Below are 23637 nucleotides of genomic sequence, written 5' to 3' on the forward strand. Positions count from 1 at the left end.
AACTGAGCCACCCAGGTGCCCCGGGGATAAGATGACTATGGATAAAATGTAATGATTTATGTATTTGCTAATAAATTATGAAATCACAGTTTTCACAAGAAAGCTTCATGTTCTAAAGGTAACCTTTTTTTTTTTTTTTTAAGGAATCTGGAAAGGATTTTTTTTTTTTTCCCAAAGATATCCCTCATTTATCCATTTGACAGAGAGATAGCACAAGTAGGCAGAGTGGCAGCAGAGGGAGAGGGAGAAGCAGGCTCTCCGCCGAGCAGGGAGCCCGATGTGGGGCTCGACCCCAGGACCCTGGGACCATGACCCGAGCCGAAGGCAGACGCTTAACGACTGAGCCACCCAGGCACCCCGTTCTAAAGGTAATCTTAAAAACTTACTGCTTCCTATGGAGAGGACAGAGTACTCAAATGCATCTATTAGCCTCTTCCTACTCATTTGAAAGTCATTCCCTAGGTAGCCACAACTCCTCCCTGGAGTCCTTCTATGCTTCCAAGTGATGGACCCAGCATTTTCTTAACTGTACCACTACTGGGGCACATCTTCACAGTCTGTGCTATTATTTATTTATTCATTTTATTTATTTATTTTTTTAAAGATTTTATTTATTCATAAGAGACAGAGAGAGAGAGAGGCAGAGGGAGAAGCAGGCTCCCCGCTGAGCAGGGAGCCCAATACGGGACTCGATCTCAGGACCCTGGGATCATGACCTGAGCCAAAGGCAGACGCTTAACCATCTGAGCCACCCAGGTGCCCTGTGCTATTATTTAATCATGCCATGTGTATAGGACTGAAGAATACAATTTCTTTGAAGGCCAGGTCTGTCACTATCTGGCTGTCCCAAGCCTAGAGCTGCATTATCCATTCAGTACATACATTTTGTTTGGTTTTTATTTTTAATTGAAATTGAATTATATAGATTATGGCCCCTCTAATAAATGGGCAAACCTTTTTTGTATCCATCTAATTATTCAAAATACCCTCTGTACTCTCGTTCATTTTTTCAAATCTTTTAGTGTTTAGTTCAGTCACATCCTTATCAAATTTTTCTGACTGTTCCTAAATATGCCTTTTGAGAATTTATCTTATTCTACTGAAACTCTGTTATCATAAATATGCTTCATGTTTAACCACCACAGATCCTTTCAGTGGATGGAAAGTTGGGAATAAACCAAAATTTAACTGTTGTTCCTGTAATTCTTCTCTCTTCAACTAAACAGAAAAATTCTGAGGGCCAACCAAATCCATGTACTATTTGATGTTCTTCTACATTATTCATAATGCTAAATGGGGGGATATGAAACTCATCCTACCTTACTGGGCAGGTGTTTTCTCCCCACTCTGAAGGTGAGTGAAGACCCTGGATTATACTATTCTTTCCCAGTGAAAATTTTCTCAGAGAAAACAATCTGACTTAATTTCAAGAATTATTTTATGAGATGCTGTATCAAACATTTGGCATTGACTGTGGGTCTGTGTTCTCATTTTGTAACAAGATGATCAATTCACTCTGGCACATTTTGTTCTTTATGAGTTGAGATCCTCCGTTGCTCAAGATACAGTATATGACCTCAAAGATGAGGATTTGAGAATTTATATATAGAAAGATATCTTTATTAAATGGGATAGTTATAATAAGCTTTCTTTACTTTGAGAGAACCTATTAGTTTCTCACTCCCTGTAAGTGAAATCATTAGTTATATGCAAAAAGAGTTTATTTTATTTTTGATTTTATAAGTCACCTTTCTTTTAAAATTACACTGGACATGTTCTGGATGCAGATGGAGATGGTTGCACAACATTGTGATAAGTATCAGTGACTTGTTCACATTAGAATGATTTTAGATTATGCGAATTCTAACTCAATAACAACAAAAAAATGACTTTTGGACACTCATCATGGTTTCAGCTTCTCCAACATTTAATTTCAAAAGGAAATATGTTTCCTTTTGAAACCAGTTTTACTAGTGGACTGCACTAAAATAATGAGACTTTGGTACATTTAGGTTGCCCTTTCATCTACAAAAATCTCGGTAGGTCACGTGGCATTAAATCTCTGACAGTTATTAATTAACTACAGACTCTGAATTGATGTTGATGATGCAACACTGCATCCCTAGGAACTCAGAAGCATGAATAAAGATATACTAAATTGATATGTCATTGAGGGTTTCCATTCAAAAGACATTTTATGAGAAAATGAGCAAAAGCTTGTAACTCTATCTCATTTTATATACTTAAAATATTATTTCTCATTGTTAACTCCATCCCATTCCCCTATTTAGAATATACTAGAAATATGAGCAAAGGATGAGGGAGGAAGTGGCAGTTATTCTGAACTATCTGTATTTTCTACGCAGTGTGCTTTGTTATGAAATGTGTGATAAACTCACTGCCTGAATGTCAATTCCATAAGGGCAAGCACCTGTGTCTGTCTCCATCACTACATCCCTTCTGCCCAGAACATGCCTGGCACACAGATGTGTGTTGTTGAATCAACACACGTGTTGTTGAATCGATGCATCGATACTGGAAATTACTAAAGAGAGATGAATTAACTATAGGAAAACATGTGAAAGGCATGGGTACTCCAGATAAGAGTTGTACTTGTGTGAATAAACACAAATAATGTTAAAGTACTGTGTGTGTATATGTGTAATAGAAAAAAAAAATTATCCTTATAGTGACTAATCTGATATATGGATGGACAGTCAATCATAATGTTTACTAGAGCAATATATGTTGGATTAGTTACCTTGAACAAATTCCTTTGCTTGTTTGAAGTTAAGATCACATCACAGAGCACCACTGCTAAGAGAGTATTTTTGTTTGTTTTATCCTCAAGTCTTATGGCAAAACAAGGGATAATCAGCACTTTTATGAGCATGTAGATAATGTTATTTAAGGGGAATAATAAAGGCTATACTTTGTTGCAGTAAGAGAAATTAAACATTAGGGAGAAATATCTCTGATAATCAATGCCTGTTTAATACAAAGTCAGTAAGGTTTCAAACATGGAAGTAATTAAACTTGATTTACACTTAGGCACTAGCTATTTGTTTCAGTTTCTTGTCAGCTGACTCTATAAACTAATCCCCAAATCAATCCAGAAATGCAGTGTATAGCACAACACATCACTTTTACAAATGCTCTGGAATTTGTTACTTTGACTTTTCAATCTTCTGCTTCAGCCAGAACCTGTTGAGCATGAGATGGTCCACATAGGAAGGCAGTTATGAATTACTTATAAGACAGTACCATCCACTCAAGAGACTCTGAAACATCATATAAAGTCTTCTATAAAATAAACCCTCACAACTCACCTGGAATCAAGGAAGCTTCAGGAAGGGAATTATCTGAAGTGTCCTACTTTTAAATATAGTCCAAATTTGTAAATCTGAGAAGAGTTCATCCAGAGGAAACATCTTACAATATACATTTTCCTTAGGGTCTACTTAAGTCTTGCTCCTTGCTGCTGATCAAAATGAAAATATAAAGTTGCACCAAAGGGAAAAAAGAGAGGAATAAAACTATAAGCAGTTGCCAGAGCTGATTTGGCATTCTGAGCGAGTCACCTAACTGGCAATGCTGTTATAAGGTCATAAGCCTTATAATGCTCATAGAAGCAGAAGTATCCTATTTAAAATCAAATGCCAGCCTCCTATTTTTCTGCTGCTTCTCAGTCCAAGGGGTGGACACTTTTTCTGCATTGTTACAATTTTTATTACTTTAAAAATATGAATTTAACAGTCATAAGATAAAAGTGTCTTGTCATTCGGTCTCCAATTCAAAAGTCTTCTATCCTAAATCACACAATATGTTGCTAGGTTCAGATCTGTTTAAGAATGCCTTGTTTCCTTTTTTTTTTTTTCATTTCAGAAATTACATGGAGTGAAAGGATTTAGGCTTAATGCAAAGATGAACTGTAATCTCAAGAATAATTAGATCTAAATTTTTCACTTACTGAATGTTGGAGCTGAAGCAGGACTTGCCCATGAATTTTATTTTGTCCAAGAAGAAAAAAGGTCCCAGGAGGTAAAAATAATCTTCCTGGAGTCACACCAAAATTAATTTCAGAGTCAAGACTACAATTCAGGTCTAATGCTCCTCTCCTTTTCACTCATTTCTACAAAGGAAAGCTCTTTAGGGACATACTGCCAATATCAATACAAAGGAACAATAGAAGGGAGGGTTTAGATGTTCTGTCACTACTGCTATGGATTATCTCTATAGAAATATCTCACTTCGAACTTGCATTGTGACTGCTTCTACTTGAAAGTTAACCCTGTTTAATGCTCCCATGACCACTTTTGGTCACAACTCTCCTGAATATTCAGGCTCTCTTTCTGGAAGATATCCACAGATCAATATTCATATTTGGACTCATTTATTCAACCTGATTTCATCACACTAAGGGGACACACAGAATGTGCTCTGTGGAGCCCAGTAGCTTTCACAGAGGATAGGTCGGAGATTAAGAAATCAGTTTAACAATGGCAACATGACAATGAGCTTTATGCTCACACAGAAAGATACAGAATAGAGACTCTAGTAGATGGAAGGGAGCTTATATTAAGGGAGAGGAAAGAAGACTGTCATGTCAAAATAGGGATCAGCCTAATATTATTGCAGTGGTTCAAAAACATGTGATACCAAGATGGCCAACAGCTGAGAACTGGCGAGGCAAGGTTATGGCCTCTTTTAATTTGGAGAGTCAGAAGACTGGCACAGGGAAGGAGTGACTGTCAGGAACAGGAGAAAGAAGGCTGTTGCTAATGGAGTTAAATTCTGAAATATGATGCCTAGAAAATCCCAGGTCCAAATGTGATGACTCATTCCAGAGAAACCTATATTCTGTTTGTTGGCATAATCCGTCACTTACATATTCTTTTAAAGATTGTAATAAAACACATGTATCAGGCAAAGTGGGCTATGTGGGAGTAAAATGCACTCATATATGCAACTTACTTGAAAGGGCATCAAAAATAAGAGTGGATGGATAAATAAAAATGATGCTCAAAGCAAATACAGCAAATGTTACCTGTAAAATCTAGACAGTGGGTATAAGTTGTTTACAAAGCATTCAGTTTTTCTGTATACTTGAACATTCCATAATAAAGCGCTGGAAAAAAAATTTGAAGATTTTTTTCATGGCTATTTCTCGCCAGCACGTATGACAGAGAACCCACCTTAATATGCTATAGTAAGTTTTTATTATAAAAACTCCAGGGCGCCTGGGTGGCTCAGTCTTCAAGCGTCTGCCGTCGGCTCAGGTCATGATCCCAAGGTCCTGGGATCGAGCCCCACATCAGGCTCCCTGCTCCGCGGGAAGCCTGCTTCTCCCTCTCCCACTCCCCCTGCTTGTGTTCCCTCTCTCGCTCTCTCTCTGTCGAAAAATAAATAAAATCTTAAAAAAAAAAAAAAAAAAAAACCAACTCCATAGCCTATGCCAAACAAACAAAATAACTAATTCCACATTCATCAACCTGCACTTGGTTATTTCCCTTCCTCTATGCAGGTACCTTCTGCACCCACCTCCCCTTACCACTCTTACTTTAAGGAATTGATTTTTAAAATGAATTTCAAAATTATATAAAAAATACAAGATTTGTATCATTTTAACTATTATCTAATGGCAATGAAGTATCTTTATATAAACAAACCATTAGTTGCTGCAGAAAATCTAAGAGCTTTTCCTGACCCCTCCCTCATACCATTTATTTGCCAAGAAGGGATTTTTCTTAATGCCCTCCTTCAGTCACTGGGGGATTGGAACATTTATGAATAATGTGAAGAGGGAAATTGTAAAGTTCACTTTACTGACGATCAGAAAGGCTAGACAGTAAGCATCATTTTGTTGGAAAAACAGAAATAGAATCCTTTAATGGTTGATGACACTTGCATCCTGAACATATCTTTTTCAGTGGCCAAATGGTCAGGGGACACTAAGGCCAAACGGCTCTGATGTGGAGGGTGAGCTTCTCCACTGCTGTATTTCCCACACAGTTACGCATACAGATATTTTATAAAACTGTTAAATATTTATGATGCAGTACAAAGCCCCTCTAAAAGCATCTGTATTTAACTAAATCATGTCAGTGACAGCAAGAGGCATGCAGAGTAATTTCACCTAGCAGGAAAGTACTTTTTTTACATATCACTGCCGTGCAGAGAGTTTCAACCATATGCTGTTTCTACCCGCATATACCTCCCATAAGAAGGAAAAGGCTTTTAAAGAGCCTTCTCAAATGAAACATAAATCTTCTGAAGTGTTTCTCAAAAATTCTTCCCTGAGGCTTTGCTACGACCTGTCACTAGAGGTGAGACAAATAACCCATCCTTAGTTTGAGTCCCCTTCACCCCAGTTTAGATACCTGGATTTAACCCAATCTTTACTTCTGTCATGTCCTTCCAAAGGTTTACTGACTATACCAAAGGCATCCAAAAAATTAAATACAAAAGGATATCCAAAAGGTATCCATGTACACCCAGATCCCCCCTATTCTTCCCTTTCACCCTCAAAAGGATGCCAAGGAAAAAGTTTTTGATGAGTATATCTAAAATTAAATTATTGGTAATCATTCAGAAACTTAAAACCAAAGAATCTATTGAGATAAATACCACTATTTAAACAGTTTTCCAAGGTCTCTAAGTTTTTGGTGATGCAAATGAACAGCAGAGAGAAGTCACTGAAATTAAAAAAAAAAAAAAGTGCAATGAGAAGGTAAGACATTTTTAGGCATCTCCAGGCTCAGAGCTCGCTGTACTCCTGGAGACAGGAGGTTTAAAATAAACGGTGTCAAAGGAAAAAGATGGGTTGAATGGGTACAAAAATAATTATTTTAGTGAACTGTATGCTATCAAAAACCCAGAGCTAAATGCTTGAATTGCCCAACTCAAAATGAAATGATATTACTGTAATTCAGCCAACATACAGCAACTGATTAGGAAATTTTTGCTGTTCAGCATTTAAACTAACTTCATTTCACAGTCTGGAAGGTAAAAATGGAAAGCCTCAAGATGACCTGCCTTTCAAAAGCAGTAGATTTCAGATTTTGAGGTCGCTGTACTATATATGATCAAAAATAGCTACCATTTCTAAAGACCAAAGATGTACATGAATTTATCTTGCTATCTAACTGCCCATCCATCCAAAAAATGTTCTCTAAGTGGTTGGTTATGTCCCAGGCATTGTGCTGGAGTTTATAGGGAAAAGACATTCCAGCTATAGTCTCTCTTTTCTCTGAAGTAGAAAGTGGGGTTATCTGCCAAGAGTGAAGGCATGATTCAAATTTTGAAAGTGATAAGGTCCAAGTCTCCTCGGAAAAAATAGAAGAGAAAGCTGACTCTGAAAAACAGAGGCAGGACAAGCATTGTCCTTCCTTATTTATCATCCTCACTATCAGGATCCTTATTTCTCTGCTTGAGAATTATATTTTGAAAGTGCACCCATGGAAGAAGATTTAAATAAAAAGGTCATCAATAACAGAAGAAATAACTTTTCTGCTGAGTCATACTGTTCTTGGACCCAAACAAGCCTGAAGTAGGAGGAGGGAGGAAGAAGAGAAGAGGACAAGAACACGATAATGACAGATTTACTCCTCAGATCAGGGCACTTTTCCCAAAAATAGAATTTAATCTGCAACTTCAGGTGGTCCACTTGATCATGCTGTGTGGTTGAACTCAGGCCATAATGAAACCAAGCCACTTACATGATATTACCAGTAGGTACATGAATCAAAAAGCTTGAACATACTAAACAGTGTGATGCCCCTCTGTGGCGTATTTCTTCTCCTAGGAACATGATCACTGAGGGAGGAAGACATGCCATAAACCCGGAGTTTTAGCAGGAAATTTTAATTTTTTTAAAAGAAATTAGTATTTGAAAACATTGTGCAATTACAGCAAGTTAAAAATTATTCATATTAAAGTGAAAAGGGAAGGCTTGGTCTTCAGTTGATGCCTCTTCTGCTACAGGCTTCACAGGTATTTTTTTAAATGTGTGCCTTTTGTCAGTTTTTCCAGATACATTCTAGGTTCATCTTGTTCTTCCTGCCTTTGGTAACTTCGCTCGTTCACTCATTCATTCGGTCATTATTTAGTAAGTGCCTACTACATGTCAGGCCCTACCTAAGACTACGAGAATAAGAGAAAGATTGCAATCGTTCCTGCTTCCATGGTGTTACATTCTAAGTGAGAACCTAGTTTTCCTAATCCCGGTCTGGCACAAATGCAAATACTTCAGAAGTGAGAGTCCATGTCTTCTCGTGGATTCTATTTGTGTGGTAGATATATTCTGGAAACACTGTTTTTGTTTTTCTGTTTTTAAAGATTTTATTTATTTATTTGTCAGAGAGAGAGCACAAGCAGGGAGAGCGGCAGGCTGAGGGAGAAGCAGACTCCCAGCTGAGCAGGGAGCCCGATGTGGGACTCGATCCCAGGACCCTGGGATCATGACCTGAGCGGAAGGCAGACATTTAACCGATTGAGCCACCCAGGCATCTCTGGAAACACTGTTTCTTGTATGTGCATGTCTAAGTATCTGAGATTTTTCTTCACTCAGTATCCAGTTATGAAAATATTTCTTTCTGATAGTGTTTTGTTTTGACTAATGATAGAAGAATGCAGAGATCTGATTTCAGAAAGCACTATGCCTAAGCAGGAAGACTTTGAAAGTACTGGACAATTAGAAGCAGAAAAACATAATCCTTTTCTATCCTCAGTATTCATCAAAACAAAACACCCATCAAAACAGACTAGGCTATAGTAGTTATTTGATGATGGGTTGATTTTTTTAGATGTTATTGGCTTGATTGTTTTTGGTGAGTGGGTTAAAATACATAAATTGAATAAAATACTAATATATTTTATTATTATCTTCTTGGTTAATTGAAGACTTCTTAATTTACCGGTGATGATGATGCACAGTTTTAAAAGAGGGTTAGCCAAATTTTCTGAATCATTAAGGAAATGTTTTCATTTCACAGAAATCCTGACATTTCAAAGTAGAAAAAAAATTGTATTCAAAATCAAAGAGAAAAAATTATACTACATACAGATACGGATCTGATGATTTAATTTAAAATTGGCTGGTTGTAGAAACTAGTTTAATCAATAAAGAAGTTCAACATGATTCAAAAAAATAAGTATTAAACATTTTGACTAACATTAGTTCTGATAACTACCTAGGCTCTGTAAAATCCTTGACATGGCAAAAGCTAAACATGACCAAAGTAAGTGTCACTATTAGTTATAAGTCATCATATTCATAAGTACACGAGCCATTCAGATTTAAACCGATCATTATTAAAGAAACCGACAATAAAATGAAGAGGATTAACATCCTTTCTCCACTTAGAAACATGATTTTTCCTTCTTTCAATTAATTCTGATGAAAATATACAAGGCTCTAGAGTGCCCTGCTTCTCATTCAACATCTAAATCAATTTGAATTTTTTCATCCATACAAAATAATTTTAATGCTGAACAGTCATTCTGTGAATGTCCAATGATGGTGTGTCTGATAAAGCGAAGAATACATACTGGGGTGGAACTTTCTTACTTTACATTAATATTGAAGGTGCATCTTAAATTAGAACATGGCTAAAGAAGTTTCACTTTTAAAAATTGGTTTCTCTTGTTTAAATACTAATATCCCTTTTGCTCAAAGTAAAACATTAATTTTTAATAAATTTATGAACACTGTGAAGTTAGAAGTATGATATATATTACTTACTTTGCTATTAACTCATTATCATAGCATTTTTCCTCCTTTATTCTAAATCCAGTAACTTGTTATACCATCAAGCTGGAGCATTATGTATTATCTTTAACCAGTATCTCACTGTTGTTTTTAAGAACAAGTGTGCACACACCCAAAAAGTAAATGGATTGTGTGCAGAGTAAAAGAGGTTTTAAAAATAAGTAAATTAGATCTAATTATGGGCAATAGAATTTCAAAAGGTCCTAGGTGAACATTAGCACTTTCCATGTTGAATTTAAGATGCAGTTTAGTCAGCAAAGACATTATTTTTATATATCATGTTTGTCTACTATAAATATCATAAGCATTCCATTAGCATTAACCCAGTGATTAATGCATGTATGATGGAGTCAGGTTCTAATCAGTGATAATAACTGCCTTCAACTATTTCCCCAACCGTTCATCTCCCCAATCTTTTACCCTGACTAACAAAGACATGCCTACCAAAGTCTAAGGGTTCATGTAGTTACAGGAAACCAGATGCATTATTTATAAGGATGCAGAGGCTAGAAAGTTCGGCTATGTCGTTTACCCTAGCAGTAGTAGGCTCTAAGCTATTGGCAACAGGAACCTTGCCAGTGCATTAGAAGATGAGATAGAGGGATCTCTGCCAAATAAAATAGCTAAGTAATAACAAATGTTAAAGAAGAGCCTTGGGGGTTGGAGGGAGTCCTGAGCCCAGGGCTGAAGCACAATTCAGATCACCAAGCTTTTGCAGTCAATACAGAAAGAAGAGCTGTAATCCCAATTAATTCTTTGTGTCTTATCTTTCTTGAGTGCTGGCTTTTTAATTACAGTTTTACATTTTTTTTTTAATGTTACTACAGTATCTGTGTACACATGAGAAAATTACAGCTGGTATAAAATAGGTATGGTGCACAGTATCAGACTGCAAGCTCAGGGATTATTCATCGCGTGCTCATGTTGTCCACCCTGTTTAGAAATCCAGATCACTGTTTGAGTGATCCAGGACAAATTGGTATTTTCTCCCATTGATTTCAAAGAAAAAAGAAACTCAACCACGAAAAAGCCACAATTTCTTACTCTTCATGTGTTCCAAATTGATACATTGCTACAGAGAGACACCTGTCATGGCTTTAAGTCAATTTTGAGATAGTGCCATTCAAGTTTCATTTTCTGTTTAATCATCGTCAGTCATTTGGAATTTGCACTAAATCGCAACAAAGGGCTGCATGCTTTAAATGTTAGCAGCAGCAGGAGATGAGGATGCTATCTTGCCTGGGGAACAAAACAACCCTAAAAACTGACAAAATAAGTCAATCTAAACACAAAAAAGAAAACTTACTGTAAAGATTGTTAAATCAAATAACCTTCTATATCAATCTGGAATTTAAGCAAAAAGCTATGATTTTTATTCTGCATCTCAAAACTGATCTGAAAATTGCCATCAGAATGAAGTATGAGGTACTTGAGGCTACATATTACATGTTATGTTTGTTTCTTATAACCCGAGTTTCAGTTTTTTAATGCACACATCTTTTATCGACCATAATGCACTGATCATTCTCTCTCCATCCCAAAGTGTGTGTGTACTTAGAGGTTCATGGTATTCCTTCTAAATTATCCAAGTACCAAATGAATATAATTTGTTACCTAAAACTTTCTAGTTTTAATGTTATCATAGTAAATGTGTGTGTGTGTGTATATACATATATATATATATACATATATATATATATTTCTGTACTTTGTTCAGGAACCTTGATTCCTAGAACTGATTTGGTCCAAGTAGTCATGTTAGAGAAAAAGACTATTTTCAAAAGTAGCTGCAATGATCACTTACCCTTTAGAGTAAAATGTCACAAGAGAGGGGGTGCCTGGGTGACGCAGTTGGCTAAGCATCCAACTCTTGGTTTTGGCTCAGGTCGTGATCTCAGGGTCGTGAGATTGAGCCCTGCGTGGGACTGCGCATTCAATGTGGAGTCTGCTTAGGACTATCTCTCCCTCTGCCCCTCTCTCTCCCCACTCTCTCTTTCTCTCTCAAAGTAAATAAATAAATATTAAAAAAAAAAATAGAGGTCACAAGAGGAGCCCTCTGAGGGTTTTTCTTTCACCCCCTACAAGCAGTGAGTGAAAAGAGCATAGGACACAGAATCAGAGAGGCTAACCCTGCTTCTGCTGCCACCTGTAATATAACCTTGACACAAGGACTTGTCTGAGCCTCTTAGTTTACTCATTTATATAATGGACTAATACATATTTATTCTCAGATTAAAGTACCTGACAAGTGATAGGTGCTCACTAAATGATATTATTACTGCTTTATTATTATTATTACTACTAATAATAATAAAAGAAAACTCAACCTTATTAAAACTCTGGTGGCATTCTCTTACTCCCAAACAAGTATCTCTTCAGCACCACAGAGAGGAACAGCGACCAACCAGTTAATATATACATTTTCAGATAATTTGTAATAATCCCATCTAAAGTGAAACAGATTGTTGTAAATCACCGTGTAAATGAGTATTCATCTAAAAATGAAGAAACTTTCCAGATATAGAAACCAGAAAAAAATCTGAAATAGAAGCAAAGTGTAAAATACTTCTCAAAACGGTAAAAATTCTCTAATATTATTTAAGTCAGTTATTTATTTATTTATTTATTTATTTATTTTTAAAGATTTTATTTATTTATTTGACAGAGAGAGAGACAGCGAGAGCAGGAACACAAGCAGGGGGAGTGGGAGAGGGAGAAGCAGGCTTCCCGCCGAGCAGGGAGCCCCATGTGGCACTCGATCCCAGGACCCTGGGATCATGACCTGAGCCGAAGGCAGACGCTTAACGACTGAGCCACCCAGGTGCCCAATGTTATTTTTTTAAACTTTGATTTTAAAATACTTCAATATCTGTTTCATGATTTAAGTTTTAGATGGCTTTCCAAAAAATTACATATATGTACAGCTTTAAAAATTATAATAATCTAACTAAAAAAAAAATCACCTCGCCGTTTATGTTTATATCCATTTAATTAATACTTCCTGGGAAACAGTGTAGTGATATGCTATGGGAATGGACACTCAAATAACCCCAAATTCCTTCCTTCCAGACCTTACATTCTGGCTTGGGAACTGATGTATACATCGTGTCAATAACAAGTGGCAAGCTTGTTGTTGAAGCAAGAGCTATGAGACAACCAGAAGAATACCCCTGGGGGTTGGAAGATAATCTAACATCTTGTTACATCAATAAAATAATGAAGAGTTTGCTTTCTTCCTTGATTAGACAAAGAATTTTTTTTTTTTTTTTACAATTTCAGAGCATCATTTAAATAAAATATACCTAGGTCTGCACTTCTCCTACAAAAGGAGGGAGTTACGACATTTTGAAAATTATTGAGACTATCATCATTGGTCCTATTCTTCATGAAAACCCTCTCCACTAGAAGCTTCTGTTAGACTTACTCCTCAGTGCACACTGTACATAAAAGGTCACAGCCAATGTTCTAGAAACTTTAGAAGAACAAGTAGGAAGTTTTACTAAAATACTTGTTTCTCTTTGTATACAAGTAGTGGATGTCAGGTTTCATTTTTTCACTAAGCTGAACAGTTTTAAACCTCAGTCCCCTTCACCTGCACTGTAAAAATGTTTTTAAAGGTTCCAATAAATCCCTTATATGCCCCCTGAGTCACCTATATCCTTCCTAAAGCTTATCTTGCTTTCACACCCAGTCTCATTTGCACATTCACAGCAATTCTGCTGCCCCCATAATCTATTCATTCTAAAACATACCCCAGAACTCTTTGTATGGTTTATTTTTTTTGCAGATAACATGAGGATCAAGCCTGAACAAGATGCATTTCTGCTTTGGAGTATTAGGGTTGTGAAAATAAGAAGCTGCCATGAGGATAGCAGAGAAAAAAAAGTCCAGCTGGATCAACTAAAGGGAAATGTACAAAATTTGTAAAAAATCCATTATGGCCACTTAAATAATTTTCCCTCAGATATGTGTAAGGCTATTTCTCTTCATATTTCCTCACATCACATCTTATAAAAATATCCTGTCCGACAAGGTGTGTTCTGCCTGGAACAGTTCATCATCAGTGGACCATGTTAGATTTTACAACCGTTTTTAAGTAAATGTAGCAACTTCCTTCTTACAGCTTTGTAGACTAAGAATTAAAATAACAATGATCTGTTCTCCAAGTTATACTATTTGTGAATGGCATGGATTTTTATAGGTTAATTAAATAGCTAGATCTCTAAATTAAAATGCAGAACATTTATATAAAACATTATAAAATAACATTTAATATATTTCCTCTTGCGGATTTTTTTTTTTAAAGATTTTTTTATTTATTTGACAGAGAAAGAGACAGCAAGAGAGGGAACACAAGCAGGGGGAGTGGGAGAGGGAGAAGCAGGCTTCCCAAGGAGCAGGGAGCCCGACGCAGGGCTTGACCCGAGGACCCCGGGATCATGACCCAAGCCCAAGGCAGATGCATAAAGACTGAGCCACCCAGGCACCCCGGATTCTTTTTCTGAACATATCTTAATTCTCACATGAGGAATGTGTAGGTGAAAACTCAATCAAATGACATAGAAGCTTCTTGTCAATCACTCCTTTCAATAAATGAATTTTAAGAAATCAAGAGATGAATCATCATAAAGGAAGATGTTGTTTTTCAATATTTAGCCATTTTAATTGATTTACTTTATTATTTTAATTTACTATATGCATCACTCAGTTATAATTAGACGTATGTTTTCAAATATACTACTTCTTCCAACTTTGGGTCAATTCTATGGATTTTAGAAAATAAAAACAAAAAACCCACAAATTTTGCCTAATGAAAATAAAATTGTTCAAGAAACTTCAACCCTTCTATATAAATTTCCAGGTAACCTAATCAAAAATATCTCTTTGAATATCTTTTAAGTCCATGTATCATGGGTAAGTTTCTGAAAATCAACAGTAATTCAATTTACCATACTGTGATTATCCTCATCTAAAATTTCGTTAAGTTTCTAAATCCTTTAAAAATTCCCTAAACCCCTTTCAAAACCCTACGTAGTGCAAAGTACTTTCTGATTCCTCTTAATATTACTTGGCCTTTTATGTTTAACAGTAAATCGCATATTTTCATTTTTCTTAAATAGGATAAATTTCAGAATTCTGATTTCCTGGTAAAATTATTGAGCTTTAAATATGAAGCAGAAACAATTGGCTACTTAAAAAAAAAGAGACCACAGTAAAAAAAAAAATCATTATCCAAATAATATTTCCTTTTAAATCACATGCCACAAAATGGGTAAGTGTATTCTATATTCTATCTTAAGCAATATTATTTAAAAAAACAACTTGATTTAAGTCTGCCTCCCCCGCCTTATTCTACTTTGTATCATGAGCATGTGTCATTATACACAATAGCCCAATTAACCATAATTAACCTTTCTACTTTACTGCAAACTACTTCAGCCCAAGGACTATTCTTGTTCAGCTCCCCCAACCCTCCACCCCTTCAGGAAATACACATCACAATTCCTAGCATCATGCTGGAGCACTGTGGGGGATAGATTATTAACTATTCACTTATTTTAATCAAAGAGTGAGAAAGTTCTCAGTGATCTAAGACTCAAATAGCAAAACTTTTAATTTTACACTTGTTCTCTGACCTTGTCACTTGGCCTATCCCGATCTGTTTTGTTACTACTCTGACTATTGGAATGAAGAGGTTAATAGCCCCAAATTCCTTTTAAAAATTAAAAGACTGATGATATTTTTTATCACAGCAAATAAAAGTCCTGCAATATTTAACAAAACCTGTCTCTGTCTCTCCTCTGTCTCTCTTTTTCCCTCCCACCCTCTCTCAATTTCTCTCTCCTTATCACATTTTTTTAAAAGATTTTATTTATTTGACAGAGAGAGACACAGCTAGAGGGAACACAAGCAGGGAGAGTGGAAGAGGGCAAAACAGGCTTCCCGCTGAGCAGGGAGCCCGATGTGGGGCTCGATCCCAGGACTCTGGAATCATGACCTGAGCCGAAGGCAGAAGCTTAACGACTGAGCCACCCCGGCGCCCCTCCTTATCACATTTTTAAAAAAAGATTTTACTTATTTATTTGAGAGAGAGAGACGGAGATAGGGACAGAGATAGCAAGAGAGAGTACAAGCTGAGCAGGGAGCCTGACGTGGGGCTCTATCCCAGGACCCTAGCTAGGATCATGACCTGAGCCGAAGGCAGATGCTTAACTGACTGAGCCACCCAGGCACCCTTCTCCTTGTCACATTTTTTAAAAAGCCTGACATTCACTGAAGAAGAGACTCTGGAATATCTGAGCAATGAACAAAATGATAGCTCATATATAATGAACAAAGTCAACCTATACACCAAATCTCTAAATAAGAGACAGTTATGGACTTGAATGGAGATGAGCATATCTTTAGACTATAACCCACACTGGCCCATATTATTGGTTTTTTAAGATTTTGCTGACTTCTAGTAGACTGAGAGATAAAATGAAAAGTGCCATTCCAGTAGTTCTTTGATGATTCGTTGAACTCTGAATACACAGCACCTTTATTAAAAACAACAACAACAACAAAAAAACAACGAATTAAGTCATCAAGCACCTTGTATGCTAGATGCTTATAAGAAGAGTAGGACAGAAAAAAATGGGATCTGCCTACAGATGAACTAGTGGAGACATATTTCCTCTAGGTTTCAGTGGTGATATCTACGAGGCTGGTAAAGCCTCAAAAGGGTGATTTCACACTTCAACAAGACCTGCGGACTTTTCTGTACAACATGAAATGGAATGGGCTAAGCATGCTTCTTTTCCTTCTCTTACTGTTAAAAGAAGGAAGGAAGGAAGGAAGGAAGGAAGGAAGGAAGGAAGGAAGGAAGGAAGGAAGGGAGATACAGTTACTCTGGTGAAAGAAACTAGTAATTTTTCAAAATCTACTTAAGCATAGATTTTTTAATAGAAGAATCTGGATCAAGCAGACTTTGATTTTTAACTCCAAAGTCAGAACATTTTACAGGTTTCAAAACTGCTTCCCATGCATTCTAACTTGAAAACTTTATCTCATTTTTTTTTACTCTTTTCTACTTTCTTCAGAAAAGCATTAAGTTTCTGGATTTAAAAAAAAAAAAAGACGGTATTTTTAAGAATGATTATATAGTCAACTCATAGGTTCTAATAAAGAGTCTTTCAAGGTATTTCAATTGTCTTCGGTTTTCCAACTCATTTTCTTTAAAAATTTCTGCTTTAATTTTGTCTGCCCAGTTAAACAATGTTCAGTAATATCTATTTTTAATTTTCCTTTAAAATTCTCTGGGAGATATCTATTTCCTGATTCTTCTCAAGCTGTCTGCTCATCAGCCATAGAGGACCGTGTTGGTTTTGCCTGTCTGGCCCACTATGCCCTTCATTAGGTACAAAACCTTCTTCTCTGTAATGAACCTATACCCTGCAGTTCCCAAGGGGCTGAGCCCATCTGCCTCACTGACCCAAACACACACAGCAGTGGATATCTGATCCCGCCCCTGCCCAGCGGAAGTCATTAATCACCCCAGATACAGTAATGATTTTTGGGGTAGGCATATGACACAGATAGAGCCAATCAGATTCTTCCTTAAATTCAGCTGTGTGGATAAGGAGTAGACTTTTTCCTCTTTTTAGATTATGGGCTGAGGGGTTCAGGCTTAGAGGTACCAGCAGTTATCTCCTTGTTGGGCACAGAAAGCCCACTAAGAATGAAGCTAACATCTGTAGAGAAATAAAGCATGAAGACTGAGAAACCACTCCCTTATGAAATTGAGGCTCTGGATCAAATTGGGCTGGTTATGGAAGCCGACATACTCTCTTTATAATTAAGCCCTTTGGAGTTAAATTTCTATAGCCTGTAATTGATAAACTCTTAAATCACAATCCCTGTTTTATATTTTGCTGCTGCTTTATCATGTTGCTCCTTGTCCCTTCCTCTATCTAATTCTTCCTTCTGCCCCAGGGAGAGAGCTGTTTCCTAGAGCACCCCGGGTCTAATTTAAAGGCTTCTATTCCCATCATCTAATTTAAAGGCTTCTATTCCCATCTTTCTATTTCTCAGATCCCTAGGTAACTTGAAAAAAAAATAAAGAAATAAAGAAAATAAAGAAAACCACCAAGTTCAGCATAATTTATCAAAATCTTGCTAGCTCTGTTCTTCTAGATGCTTTCTTGATACATACCTGTCTCCATTCCCTTGCCTCCACTCACCATTTAAAAAATTAAAACCCTTTTCTTTTTTTTTTTTAAAGATTTTATTTATTTATTTGAGAGAGAATGAGATAGAGAGAGAGAGAGCATGAGAGGGGGGAGGGTCAGAGGGAGAAGCAGACTCCCTGCTGAGCAAGGAGCCCGATGCGGGACTCAATCCAGGGACTCCAGGATCATGACCTGAGCCGAAGGCAGTCGCTTAACCAACTGAGCCACCCAGGCGCCCCAATTAAAACCCTTTTCTAACTAATCCATTTCACTGCTCTGTCCCAAATGATTAAAAACACTTACTATAGCTTTTACGACTCTGAAAACAGGAAAAATAAAGACGTCCTCCCCTCTTCCAGCTGACATACAAAAAGACTGACAAATTTTTTTTAATGTTAAAGAGAATATTTCAGTAAAAATTTCCCCAAGGAATAAAATACAGAGAAATAGTTGCTCCAGATCTGATAATTTTCCACTAATGAATTACTCTATCATACAAATAATTTTCAGGATTTAAGATACCATGCACTAAATTAAACAGCAGTTAGTCTGGAATAAGGCAGTGCATCTATCCCAAACATAAACTACCACCAAGGGAGGTCTGTATGCCTGTTTGATGAAGATCAGACTCCCCTTAGCACAATGACTCTAAGAGTATTTGAATCTCTGTAAAATAGTGTATTTGGAAATACACCACATCATTCTCAAAATAACAAAGCCAACAGCAAGGTCACTGCAATAATTCTAGACCAACACTTCTGCCTCCTTTTTTACTATTACACCCTTGAATTGTGTTGCCATTGACTAAGGGCTCACCTGTCCATTTCATTACCTTATAGTGTGTGGAAAGTGTATTACTTCAATAAAAGCAGGCTTTGGGATAACTGGGACTAATGTGATTTTATTCCTGGAGTCTTTATAAAAACTGTATCTTGATGCTTTTCTTTTCTTCTTTTTTTTTTTTTTTTTAAAGAAGGCCTTCCCTCAAACTAGCTGAACAGATCCCCTAAGATTTTGTAAATAAAAGACCATGATATTTGCTATCAGAAGATTCAGGTTTAAGTTTCTGCTCTACCACCTACTTAATTTTTGAAATTTGGACATGTCAGAATGTCTGAGCCTCAACCCCTCGGCCAACAAATGGGATAAAATCTAGGTCACAGAGTTCCTGTGTGAATAAATGACTCAATATATAAAAATATGCCTTATAAAATATACAGCGTGATACAAATATCAGTTATGTATATATACACCTACACATATATGATTTATGTCATGGTTCAAAAGAATAATTTTGTAAAGGTTAATTTCAACTGAATGTAAAAGGTTAACTATAATTTCATTATAAGCTTGACCAAAAGTTCCAAGATTATCTTGTTGGGTGGTGGAATGCAGTTAGAGACAGGGAATGACTTCAGAAAGGTCAAAGGCAGAACTGAAGAACTGTATTACAGTTGCAGGTGGTACTTTAAGAAAAAAAGTAAGATATAGTCACTCACAAAATGAATGAATGACCATGAAGGCAGTAATTTGCCTGAGCACAGAAATGGCTGTGATATACACCTCGGTGCTCCAAGTCACTTCTTGTCCTAAAAATCTGTTAAGTGTCTCGGCAATTAGAAAGATGGAAGTAATACCAGTTGGGCAATTTCCTTTTTAAATTATTTTCTTATTGCTATCTCATGCATGGGAATCTGTTTGTCATTCTCCACAACAGATGGAGCCGCCACACCCCTGAAAATGCCATGTTTAGAGAAACCTGGAAACACAATTTGCATTCAATTGTAAGTAGCTCTCCAACGGGGACAAGGACAGACTTCATATTTTGCCACCAATAAAGATTGGAAATTGAAATACCATTTTTCCAGCTGAGAATCATTTAGCAAAGGTCCAGGCAGTTTCCTCTACCATTAAAGGAGGTAGGTCAGTTGCAGCTGAGGGTGGAATGTAAGAATCATAGCTTTAAATCTCACCAAGGGACCAGCGGATGTGGACGTGGCCCAATCTAATCAATACATATCACTGTGTTATTCCCAAGTGAAAATGCTGTATCTCATTATAACAGAAATGTCCTGCAGACAAAAGACATTTTCCCCTTCAGCTGGCTCTTTTAGGTGCCACATTAAAGATTGAATTGTCCATTTCATTCAGAGATTTCAAAGAGGACTTCCTGGATAAGTTCCTTTGCAAGGCAGCCTTAGCTGAGAATATATAATATTTTCAAAAGACAGTGATTACTTGGCATAGAACTTTCAGCATCATCATTTGGAATGCAAATAATTAACTCCCTTCCTCCTCCAAAAATAAAGATATTTTCCTACATTGTTCAAACGAGATGCAAGGACTCCTCTGATTACCTTTCTCTCTTCAAGGCCACATCAGTTTTTCATTTTTCTCTCTCCCACAGATAGGGGAGACCACCTAAAAGCAAAGCTGTGCTAAATGATTCACATTAATTTTCCCACATTAGGCTTCCAATGTAGATTTGAGATAAACAAGACTATATAGACCTTAAAACTGAGTCTCAGGGAGGTTAGACAATTTGTCTAAGATTACCTAGCAATTACAGCATCGTATTTAGACTTCCGAGCATGTGTCCACCCAAGGTGTGTGTTCTGTCCTTTCCCCCTCGCTGCCCGGCATGCTTTGATGTGCGTAACACACAGATAACATGGGCTCAAGTGGTCCCAGGTCATGCATTTACCTAAGCTACCACCCACACTCCCAATCCACTTCATGTCAAAGATTATTTTCCAGCCCATTCACAGAATCTCATTCCTTTTCATATTAAAGGCTTTTTCTTTGAGGCAACAAAACCTCACATGTCATGCATAGCAGGCTAGTGGATTGCCTGGGTTTGTATTCTGCTTGTGTGACTTCAGACAAAATTTATCAGCCTCAACATCTGAAGAATGGATTAAGGTTTTATGAGAACCATGAGTTATGGTTCTCCATGCAAATTACCTAGCACAGTGCCTGGCACACAGAAAGCCTTCAACAGATGTTTGACATTATTATTATTATTATTATTATTATTAGAAACACTTATTACTATTTAAGATCATTTTCCAGAAACTTATCTTTATTTTTTTCTAACTACTATTCATTAGACTTGTCATTTTTGTTTCCGTTGTTTATATATTAAATTGGAATGGATGGTTCTTAATTCAGTAAATTGACTGGTATTAACAAATGTACTTTTTTATGGTGTTCAATAAAATCGTCAGCAAGATATGGTCACGGGCAGATGGCACTTCAGAGAGAAGTCATTAAGGTTTGTTCTAAGCACTTCTTTTACTTTTTTGCTGATCCTATGTGAAGGAGGAACAAGAGAGTTCTACTAATTGTTTTGTAAGGTTCATATTCTTCTCCTTATACAATAGCACTTAACGTGTAACAGGACACTCATTTAGCAAATTACACGTTTCAAGTCACAGAAGCCACATTTACCAAAACAAAGTAAATAAAATAAAGGCAAATAATGTTAATCTTTACTGGGAGATCATTACCAGAAACTTCTTGAAAATTTTATAAATTAGCAACTCTAAAAATAGTGAGTGTACAATGCAAATTTCAATCCCAGTTTCAAAAAAGAAATAGTTAAAATTTTCCTTCCAAAGGGAAGGACTAGTACCTTTGATATTTCACCAATATTTATGAAATGCTAGGAATAATAAATACAAAGGGGAAATAAATGATAAGGTATTTGTAAATGAAACATAAATCCCTTAAAACCTCCAGTCAAGAACAAGTGCTTTATTGTTACAGTGATTTTTAAAATTTTTTAAAAGATTTTTATTTATTTATTTATTTATTTGAGAGAGAGAGAGAGAGAGAGACAGCATGAGAGGGGAGAGGGTCAGAGGGAGAAACAGGCTCCCCGCCGAGCCAGGAGCCCGATGTGGGACTCGATCCCGGGACTCCAGGACCATGACCTGAGCTGAAGGCAGTCGCTTAACCAACTGAGCCACCCAGGCACCCTGTTACAGTGATTTAAAGAATTATTTAAAAGTTTAAGATCCAGAAACAGTATTTTAAAATACTTCTGATTTGTATTTGGTAACACCAGATAAATGCGTATGATACATTAAGTAGATGGAGGGAGGGTGGATAAATAGAAAGCCAGAATGAAAAACACTGATAAGAAGAATGTATATTAAAATATTAGCAGTAGTGGGCGCCTGGGTGGCTCAGTTGGTTGGGCGACTGCCTTCGGCTCAGGTCATGATCCTGGAGTCCCTGGATCGAGTCCCGCATCGGGCTCCCTGCTCGGCAGGGAGCCTGCTTCTCCCTCTGACCCTCCTCCCTCTCATGCTCTCTGTCTCTCATTCTCTCTGTCTCAAATAAATAAATTTAAAAAAAAAATAAATAAAATTAAAAAATAAAAATAAAAAAAATAAAATAGGTTATTCCTAAGAAATTCCCTCAAATCATTTCCCCAACCTAAATTTCATACCCTTTCCCCACATAAAAAGCTAAATAAACCATCAAGAGTTACACTTAAAACATGGAGGCAAACATTTCCCTAAAACATTTCTTCAAACAAAATTTGGACTGTCTTAAGAGCAGCAAGATAATCGTGCCTAGTATCTTTCAGAAGATAACTGTAGGGCGCCTGGGTGGCTCAGTCGGTTGAGCAACTGCCTTCGGCTCGGGTCATGATCCCAGGGTTCTGGGATCGAGCCCCGCATCGGGCTCCCTGCTCCTTGGGAGCCTGCTTCTCCCTCTGACCCTCCTCCCTCTCATGCTCTCTGTCTCTCATTCTCTCTCTCTCAAATAAATAAATAAAATCTTTAAAAAAAAAATATTAGCAGTAGTATTTCAGATAGGTAGGTGGGCAATGCTTGTTCTCGTCTCTGTTTTTTTCTAACCCACCAGGAGTTACAGAGCACAAAAGTAGAACTCCGAGGGCGGGCGTGGTCAGGGAAGGCTCTGGGGAGAAGCAGGCTGCCGGCAGAAAAGATGGACCCGGCATCCTTCGGGGGGGCCTCCGCGCAGGGCCGAGGGCACAAACCGACGCTGCTGAACCCTCTCAGGGTTTACTCAGCCGCCAGAGGCTCTCATCAACGGGGCCGGCAGCAAGGAGCTGCTCCTGCACACAGGTGCGCAGCTTCGTGCCTCAAGAACGGCCAAGTAACAGGGCTGCCTGACCCCAAGAGCACGCCAACTCATCATGATCCACAACAGGTTTGCTGAAGCCATAGAAAGGCTTTTCAAAATGTACACAGCAAACACCAGTGCCAAGAGTGCCAAGAATGCAGCCCACACAAATATGATTACATTGCATTCACTTCTCATGCGCGGGGATTTACTGGTGTCTCCTTTCTGGTGGAAACAAAGCGAAAAGGAACCTATTCTTCGGTGCTGATTATTTCTGACCCATGTGAACTTTCCCAAGGCCTTCGACTCTTATATAGCATTTGAATGTTTAAGTCCCGCTTCTGGCTATTTCTGCTTCCTCAAGTTTCCCCTTCAGCCTTTGCTAGATGGAGCTCTGTTGACGTCACAGGGTTCTGCACTGCAGAGTTCTGCTCCCTCTGGATGGGTTGAGCGCCTCACGCCGCTCTTGCCAAGACTGGACTTAGAATCCTGCCACTCTTGGTTATACTTTTTTACAGAGCGCATTTTCATGAGATTAAGAAAATGTATGCACGAATC

At 37.3% G+C, this 23637-nt stretch overlaps 1 protein-coding gene across 6 annotated transcripts in view; it reads right to left on the reverse strand.

The window, feature by feature from the left end:
* Positions 1 to 23637, reverse strand: part of NRG1 (neuregulin 1) — a 219031-nt gene that overhangs the window by 129817 nt on the left and 65577 nt on the right. The gene's annotated exons all lie outside the window — the stretch shown is intronic.

Source organism: Mirounga angustirostris, unplaced genomic scaffold, assembly GCF_029215605.1.
Source record: "Mirounga angustirostris isolate CCGP_5_RB_7025 unplaced genomic scaffold, mMirAng1.0.hap1 SCAF_2, whole genome shotgun sequence".
Taxonomy (NCBI): domain Eukaryota; kingdom Metazoa; phylum Chordata; class Mammalia; order Carnivora; family Phocidae; genus Mirounga; species Mirounga angustirostris.